The following is a 9,702-nucleotide window of genomic DNA, read 5'->3' on the forward strand; positions in this document are numbered from 1 at the left end:
GTCTAACTGTAATGTCTGTAATGTCTAACTGTAATGTCTGTAATGTCTAACTGTAATGTCTGTAATGTCTAACTGTAATGTCTGTAATGTCTAACTGTAATGACTGTAATGTCTAACTGTAATGTCTGTAATGTCTAACTGTAATGTCTAACTGTAATGTCTGTAATGTCTAACTGTAATGTCTGTAATGTCTAACTGTAATGCCTGTAATGTCTAACTGTAATGTCTGTAATGTCTAACTGCAATGTCTGTAATGTCTAACTGTAATGTCTGTAATGTCTAACTGTAATGGCTGTAATGTCTAACTGTAATGTCTGTAATGTCTAACTGTAATGTCTAACTGTAATGGCTGTAATGTCTAACTGTAATGTCTGTAATGTCTAACTGTAATGTCTGTAATGTCTAACTGTAATGTCTGTAATGTCTAACTGTAATGTCTATCTGTAATGGCTGTAATGTCTAACTGTAATGTCTGTAATGTCTAACTGTAATGTCTGTAATGTCTAACTGTAATGTCTGTAATGTCTAACTGTAATGTCTGTAATGTCTAACTGTAATGTCTGTAATGTCTAACTGTAATGTCTGTAATGTCTAACTGTAATGTCTGTAATGTCTAACTGTAATGCTGAATGTCTGTAATGTCTAACTGCAATGTCTGTAATGTCTAACTGTAATGTCTATCTGTAATGTCTAACTGTAATGTCTGTAATGTCTAACTGTAATGTCTGTAATGTCTAACTGCAATGTCTGTAATGTCTAACTGTAATGTCTGTAATGTCTAACTGTAATGTCTGTAATGTCTAACTGTAATGTCTAACTGTAATGTCTGTAATGTCTAACTGCAATGTCTGTAATGTCTAACTGTAATGTCTGTAATGTCTAACTGTAATGTCTAACTGTAATGTCTGTAATGTCTAACTGCAATGTCTGTAATGTCTAACTGTAATGCCTGTAATGTCTAACTGTAATGTCTGTAATGTCTAACTGTAATGTCTGTAATGTCTAACTGTAATGTCTGTAATGTCTAACTGCAATGTCTGTAATGTCTAACTGTAATGTCTGTAATGTCTAACTGCAATGTCTGTAATGTCTAACTGTAATGCCTGTAATGTCTAACTGTAATGTCTGTAATGTCTAACTGCAATGTCTGTAATGTCTAACTGTAATGTCTGTAATGTCTAACTGTAATGTCTGTAATGTCTAACTGTAATGTCTGTAATGTCTAACTGCAATGTCTGTAATGTCTAACTGTAATGTCTAACTGTAATGTCTGTAATGTCTAACTGCAATGTCTGTAATGTCTAACTGTAATGTCTGTAATGTCTAACTGTAATGGCTGTAATGTCTAACTGTAATGCTGTAATGTCTAACTGTAATGTCTGTAATGTCTAACTGTAATGTCTGTAATGTCTAACTGTAATGCTGTAATGTTTAACTGTAATGTCTGCAATGTCTAACTGTATGTCTGTAATGTCTAACTGTAATGGCTGTAATGTCTAACTGTAATGTCTGTAATGTCTAACTGTAATGCCTGTAATAAATAACTGTAATGTCTAACTGTCTGTAATGTCTAACTGTAATGTCTAACTGTAATGCTGTAATGTCTAACTGCAATGTCTGTAATGTCTAACTGTAATGCTGTAATGTCTAACTGTAATGTCTGTAATGTCTAACTGCAATGTCTGTAATGTCTAACTGTAATGCTGTAATGTCTAACTGTAATGCTGTAATGTCTAACTGTAATGCTGTAATGTCTAACTGCAATGTCTGTAATGTCTAACTGTAATGTCTGTAATGTCTAACTGTAATGTCTGTAATGTCTAACTGTAATGTCTGTAATGTCTAACTGTCTGTAATGTCTAACTGAATGTCTGTAATGTCTAACTGTAATGTCTGTAATGTCTAACTGTAATGCTGTAATGTCTAACTGTAATGTCTGTAATGTCTAACTGTAATGTCTGTAATGTCTAACTGTAATGTCTGTAATGTCTAACTGTAATGTCTGTAATGTCTAACTGTAATGTCTGTAATGTCTAACTGTAATGTCTGTAATGTCTAACTGTAATGTCTGTAATGTCTAACTGTAATGCTGTAATGTCTAACTGCAATGTCTGTAATGTCTAACTGTAATGTCTGTAATGTCTAACTGTAATGTCTGTAATGTCTAACTGTAATGTCTAACTGTAATGTCTGTAATGTCTAACTGCAATGTCTGTAATGTCTAACTGTAATGTCTGTAATGTCTAACTGTAATGTCTGTAATGTCTAACTGTAATGTCTGTAATGTCTAACTGTAATGTCTGTAATGTCTAACTGTAATGTCTGTAATGTCTAACTGTAATGTCTGTAATGTCTAACTGCAATGTCTGTAATGTCTAACTGTAATGTCTGTAATGTCTAACTGCAATGTCTGTAATGTCTAACTGTAATGGCTGTAATGTCTAACTGTAATGTCTGTAATGTCTAACTGTAATGTCTGTAATGTCTAACTGCAATGTCTGTAATGTCTAACTGTAATGTCTGTAATGTCTAACTGCAATGCTGTCTAACTGTAATGCTGTAATGTCTAACTGTAATGTCTGTAATGTCTAACTGCAATGTCTGTAATGTCTAACTGTAATGTCTGTAATGTCTAACTGTAATGCTCTGTAATGTCTAACTGTAATGTCTGTAATGTCTAACTGTAATGTCTGTAATGTCTAACTGTAATGTCTGTAATGTCTAACTGTAATGCTGTAATGTCTAACTGTAATGTCTGTAATGTCTAACTGTAATGTCTGTAATGTCTAACTGTAATGTCTGTAATGTCTAACTGTAATGTCTGTAATGTCTAACTGTAATGTCTGTAATGTCTAACTGTAATGCTGTAATGTCTAACTGCAATGTCTGTAATGTCTAACTGTAATGGCTGTAATGTCTAACTGTAATGGCTGTAATGCCTGTAATGTCTAACTGTAATGTCTGTAATGTCTAACTGCAATGTCTGTAATGTCTAACTGTAATGTCTAACTGTAATGTCTGTAATGTCTAACTGCAATGTCTGTAATGTCTAACTGTAATGTCTGTAATGTCTAACTGTAATGTCTGTAATGTCTAACTGTAATGTCTGTAATGTCTAACTGTAATGTCTGTAATGTCTAACTGCAATGTCTGTAATGTCTAACTGTAATGCTGTAATGTCTAACTGAATGTCTGTAATGTCTAACTGCAATGTCTGTAATGTCTAACTGTAATGTCTGTAATGTCTAACTGTAATGTCTAACTGTAATGTCTAACTGTAATGTCTGTAATGTCTAACTGCAATGTCTGTAATGTCTAACTGTAATGCCTGTAATGTCTAACTGTAATGGCTGTAATGTCTAACTGTAATGTCTGTAATGTCTAACTGTAATGCCTGTAATGTCTAACTGTAATGTCTGTAATGTCTAACTGCAATGTCTGTAATGTCTAACTGTAATGTCTGTAATGTCTAACTGTAATGTCTAACTGTAATGTCTGTAATGTCTAACTGTAATGGCTGTAATGTCTAACTGTAATGTCTGTAATGTCTAACTGTAATGTCTGTAATGTCTAACTGTAATGTCTGTAATGTCTAACTGTAATGTCTGTAATGTCTAACTGCAATGTCTGTAATGTCTAACTGTAATGTCTGTAATGTCTAACTGTAATGTCTGTAATGTCTAACTGTAATGGCTGTAATGTCTAACTGTAATGTCTGTAATGTCTAACTGTAATGTCTGTAATGTCTAACTGTAATGTCTGTAATGTCTAACTGTAATGCTGTAATGTCTAACTGTAATGTCTGTAATGTCTAACTGTAATGTCTGTAATGTCTAACTGTAATGCCTGTAATGTCTAACTGTAATGTCTGTAATGTCTAACTGCAATGTCTGTAATGTCTAACTGTAATGTCTGTAATGTCTAACTGCAATGTCTGTAATGTCTAACTGTAATGCTGTCTAACTGTAATGTCTGTAATGTCTAACTGTAATGTCTAACTGCAATGTCTGTAATGTCTAACTGCAATGGCTGTAATGTCTAACTGTAATGTCTGTAATGTCTAACTGCAATGTCTGTAATGTCTAACTGTAATGTCTGTAATGTCTAACTGTAATGTCTGTAATGTCTGTAATGTCTAACTGTAATGTCTGTAATGTCTAACTGTAATGTCTGTAATGTCTAACTGTAATGTCTAACTGTAATGTCTGTAATGTCTAACTGCAATGTCTGTAATGTCTAACTGTAATGTCTGTAATGTCTAACTGTAATGTCTGTAATGTCTAACTGTAATGTCTGTAATGTCTAACTGTAATGTCTGTAATGTCTAACTGTAATGCTGTAATGTCTAACTGCAATGCTGTAATGTCTAACTGTAATGTCTGTAATGTCTAACTGCAATGTCTGTAATGTCTAACTGTAATGCCTGTAATGTCTAACTGTAATGTCTGTAATGTCTAACTGCAATGTCTGTAATGTCTAACTGCAATGTCTGTAATGTCTAACTGTAATGCTGTAATGTCTAACTGTAATGTCTGTAATGTCTAACTGTAATGTCTGTAATGTCTAACTGTAATGTCTGTAATGTCTAACTGTAATGTCTGTAATGTCTAACTGCAATGTCTGTAATGTCTAACTGTAATGTCTGTAATGTCTAACTGCAATGTCTGTAATGTCTAACTGTAATGTCTGTAATGTCTAACTGCAATGTCTGTAATGTCTAACTGTAATGCCTGTAATGTCTAACTGTAATGGCTGTAATGTCTATCTGTAATGTCTGTAATGTCTAACTGTAATGTCTGTTATGTCTAACTGTAATGGCTGTAATGTCTAACTGTAATGTCTGTAATGTCTAACTGTAATGTCTGTAATGTCTAACTGCAATGTCTGTAATGTCTAACTGTAATGCCTGTAATGTCTAACTGTAATGGCTGTAATGTCTAACTGTAATGTCTAACTGTAATGTCTGTAATGTCTAACTGCAATGTCTGTAATGTCTAACTGTAATGCCTGTAATGTCTAACTGCAATGTCTGTAATGTCTAACTGTAATGTCTGTAATGTCTAACTGTAATGGCTGTAATGTCTAACTGTAATGTCTGTAATGTCTAACTGTAATGTCTAACTGCAATGTCTGTAATGTCTAACTGCAATGTCTGTAATGTCTAACTGTAATGTCTGTAATGTCTAACTGTAATGTCTGTAATGTCTAACTGTAATGCCTGTAATGTCTAACTGTAATGGCTGTAATGTCTAACTGTAATGTCTGTAATGTCTAACTGCAATGTCTGTAATGTCTAACTGAATGTCTGTAATGTCTAACTGTAATGTCTGTAATGTCTAACTGTAATGCTGTAATGTCTAACTGTAATGTCTGTAATGTCTAACTGTAATGTCTGTAATGTCTAACTGTATGTCTGTAATGTCTAACTGTAATGTCTGTAATGTCTAACTGTAATGTCTGTAATGTCTAACTGTAATGGCTGTAATGTCTAACTGTAATGCCTGTAATGTCTAACTGTAATGTCTGTAATGTCTAACTGTAATGTCTGTAATGTCTAACTGTAATGGCTGTAATGTCTACTGTAATGTCTAACTGTAATGTCTGTAATGTCTAACTGTAATGCTGTAATGTCTAACTGTAATGTCTGTAATGTCTAACTGTAATGTCTGTAATGTCTAACTGTAATGTCTGTAATGTCTAACTGTAATGTCTGTAATGTCTAACTGTAATGTCTGTAATGTCTAACTGTAATGCTGTAATGTCTAACTGTAATGTCTAACTGCAATGTCTGTAATGTCTAACTGCAATGTCTGTAATGTCTAACTGTAATGGCTGTAATGTCTAACTGCAATGTCTGTAATGTCTAACTGTAATCGCTGTAATGTCTAACTGTAATGGCTGTAATGTCTAACTGTAATGTCTGTAATGTCTAACTGCAATGTCTGTAATGTCTAACTGTAATGTCTGTAATGTCTAACTGTAATGCTGTCTAACTGTAATGTCTGTAATGTCTAACTGTAATGTCTGTAATGTCTAACTGTAATGTCTGTAATGTCTAACTGTAATGTCTGTAATGTCTAACTGTAATGTCTAACTGTAATGTCTGTAATGTCTAACTGCAATGTCTGTAATGTCTAACTGTAATGGCTGTAATGTCTAACTGTAATGGCTGTAATGTCTAACTGTAATGTCTAACTGCAATGTCTGTAATGTCTAACTGCAATGTCTGTAATGTCTAACTGTAATGTCTGTAATGTCTAACTGTAATGGCTGTAATGTCTAACTGTAATGTCTGTAATGTCTAACTGTAATGTCTAACTGTAATGCCTGTAATGTCTAACTGTAATGTCTGTAATGTCTAACTGTAATGCTGTCTAACTGTAATGTCTGTAATGTCTAACTGTAATGTCTGTAATGTCTAACTGTAATGTCTGTAATGTCTAACTGTAATGTCTGTAATGTCTAACTGTAATGTCTAACTGTAATGTCTGTAATGTCTAACTGCAATGTCTGTAATGTCTAACTGTAATGCTGTAATGTCTAACTGTAATGGCTGTAATGTCTAACTGTAATGTCTGTAATGTCTAACTGTAATGTCTGTAATGTCTAACTGTAATGTCTGTAATGTCTAACTGTAATGGCTGTAATGTCTAACTGTAATGTCTGTAATGTCTAACTGCAATGTCTGTAATGTCTAACTGTAATGGCTGTAATGTCTAACTGTAATGTCTGTAATGTCTAACTGTAATGTCTAACTGTAATGTCTGTAATGTCTAACTGCAATGTCTGTAATGTCTAACTGTAATGGCTGTAATGTCTAACTGTAATGTCTGTAATGTCTAACTGTAATGTCTGTAATGTCTAACTGTAATGTCTGTAATGTCTAACTGTAATGGCTGTAATGTCTAACTGTAATGTCTAACTGTAATGTCTGTAATGTCTAACTGTAATGCATGTAATGTCTAACTGTAATGGCTGTAATGTCTAACTGTAATGTCTGTAATGTCTAACTGTAATGTCTGTAATGTCTAACTGTAATGGCTGTAATGTCTAACTGTAATGTCTGTAATGTCTAACTGTAATGTCTGTAATGTCTAACTGTAATGGCTGTAATGTCTAACTGTAATGGCTGTAATGTCTAACTGTAATGTCTGTAATGTCTAACTGTAATGCCTGTAATGTCTAACTGTAATGGCTGTAATGTCTAACTGTAATGTCTGTAATGTCTAACTGCAATGTCTGTAATGTCTAACTGTAATGGCTGTAATGTCTAACTGTAATGGCTGTAATGTCTAACTGTAATGTCTAACTGCAATGTCTGTAATGTCTAACTGCAATGTCTGTAATGTCTAACTGTAATGTCTGTAATGTCTAACTGCAATGTCTGTAATGTCTAACTGTAATGGCTGTAATGTCTAACTGTAATGGCTGTAATGTCTAACTGTAATGTCTAACTGTAATGCCTGTAATGTCTAACTGCAATGTCTGTAATGTCTAACTGTAATGCCTGTAATGTCTAACTGTAATGTCTGTAATGTCTAACTGTAATGTCTGTAATGTCTAACTGTAATGCCTGTAATGTCTAACTGTAATGTCTGTAATGTCTAACTGTAATGTCTGTAATGTCTAACTGCAATGTCTGTAATGTCTAACTGTAATGACTGTAATGTCTAACTGTAATGTCTGTAATGTCTAACTGTAATGTCTGTAATGTCTAACTGTAATGCCTGTAATGTCTAACTGTAATGCTGTAATGTCTAACTGTAATGCTGTAATGTCTAACTGTAATGTCTGTAATGTCTAACTGAATGGCTGTAATGTCTAACTGTAATGGCTGTAATGTCTAACTGTAATGTCTGTAATGTCTAACTGTAATGTCTGTAATGTCTAACTGTAATGGCTGTAATGTCTAACTGTAATGTCTAACTGTAATGTCTGTAATGTCTAACTGTAATGCATGTAATGTCTAACTGTAATGGCTGTAATGTCTAACTGTAATGTCTGTAATGTCTAACTGTAATGTCTGTAATGTCTAACTGCAATGTCTGTAATGTCTAACTGCAATGCTGTCTAACTGTAATGTCTGTAATGTCTAACTGTAATGTCTGTAATGTCTAACTGTAATGGCTGTAATGTCTAACTGTAATGTCTAACTGCAATGTCTGTAATGTCTAACTGCAATGTCTGTAATGTCTAACTGTAATGGCTGTAATGTCTAACTGTAATGTCTTTAATGTCTAACTGTAATGTCTAACTGTAATGGCTGTAATGTCTAACTGTAATGTCTGTAATGTCTAACTGTAATGTCTGTAATGTCTAACTGCAATGTCTGTAATGTCTAACTGTAATGGCTGTAATGTCTAACTGTAATGGCTGTAATGTCTAACTGTAATGTCTAACTGTAATGCCTGTAATGTCTAACTGCAATGTCTGTAATGTCTAACTGTAATGGCTGTAATGTCTAACTGTAATGTCTGTAATGTCTAACTGTAATGGCTGTAATGTCTAACTGTAATGGCTGTAATGTCTAACTGTAATGTCTGTAATGTCTAACTGTAATGTCTGTAATGTCTAACTGTAATGTCTGTAATGTCTAACTGTAATGGCTGTAATGTCTAACTGTAATGTCTGTAATGTCTAACTGCAATGTCTGTAATGTCTAACTGTAATGGCTGTAATGTCTAACTGTAATGGCTGTAATGTCTAACTGTAATGTCTAACTGTAATGTCTGTAATGTCTAACTGCAATGTCTGTAATGTCTAACTGTAATGGCTGTAATGTCTAACTGTAATGGCTGTAATGTCTAACTGTAATGTCTAACTGCAATGTCTGTAATGTCTAACTGTAATGTCTGTAATGTCTAACTGTAATGTCTAACTGTAATGTCTGTAATGTCTAACTGTAATGTCTGTAATGTCTAACTGTAATGCTGTCTAACTGTAATGCCTGTAATGTCTAACTGTAATGTCTGTAATGTCTAACTGTAATGTCTGTAATGTCTAACTGTAATGTCTGTAATGTCTAACTGTAATGTCTGTAATGTCTAACTGTAATGCTGTCTAACTGTAATGTCTGTAATGTCTAACTGCAATGTCTGTAATGTCTAACTGTAATGCTGTAATGTCTAACTGTAATGCTGTAATGTCTAACTGTAATGTCTGTAATGTCTAACTGTAATGTCTGTAATGTCTAACTGTAATGTCTGTAATGTCTAACTGTAATGGCTGTAATGTCTAACTGTAATGTCTGTAATGTCTAACTGCAATGTCTGTAATGTCTAACTGTAATGCCTGTAATGTCTAACTGTAATGGCTGTAATGTCTAACTGTAATGTCTAACTGTAATGTCTGTAATGTCTAACTGTAATGGCTGTAATGTCTAACTGTAATGTCTGTAATGTCTAACTGCAATGTCTGTAATGTCTAACTGTAATGGCTGTAATGTCTAACTGTAATGGCTGTAATGTCTAACTGTAATGTCTGTAATGTCTAACTGTAATGTCTGTAATGTCTAACTGTAATGTCTGTAATGTCTAACTGTAATGTCTGTAATGTCTAACTGTAATGTCTGTAATGTCTAACTGCAATGTCTGTAATGTCTAACTGTAATGGCTGTAATGTCTAACTGTAATGTCTAACTGTAATGTCTGTAATGTCTAACTGCAATGTCTGTAATGTCTAACTGTAATGTCTGTAATGTCT

The sequence above is a fragment of the Sander lucioperca genome, chromosome 16 (genome assembly GCF_008315115.2).
Source record: "Sander lucioperca isolate FBNREF2018 chromosome 16, SLUC_FBN_1.2, whole genome shotgun sequence".
Lineage (NCBI taxonomy): Eukaryota > Metazoa > Chordata > Actinopteri > Perciformes > Percidae > Sander > Sander lucioperca.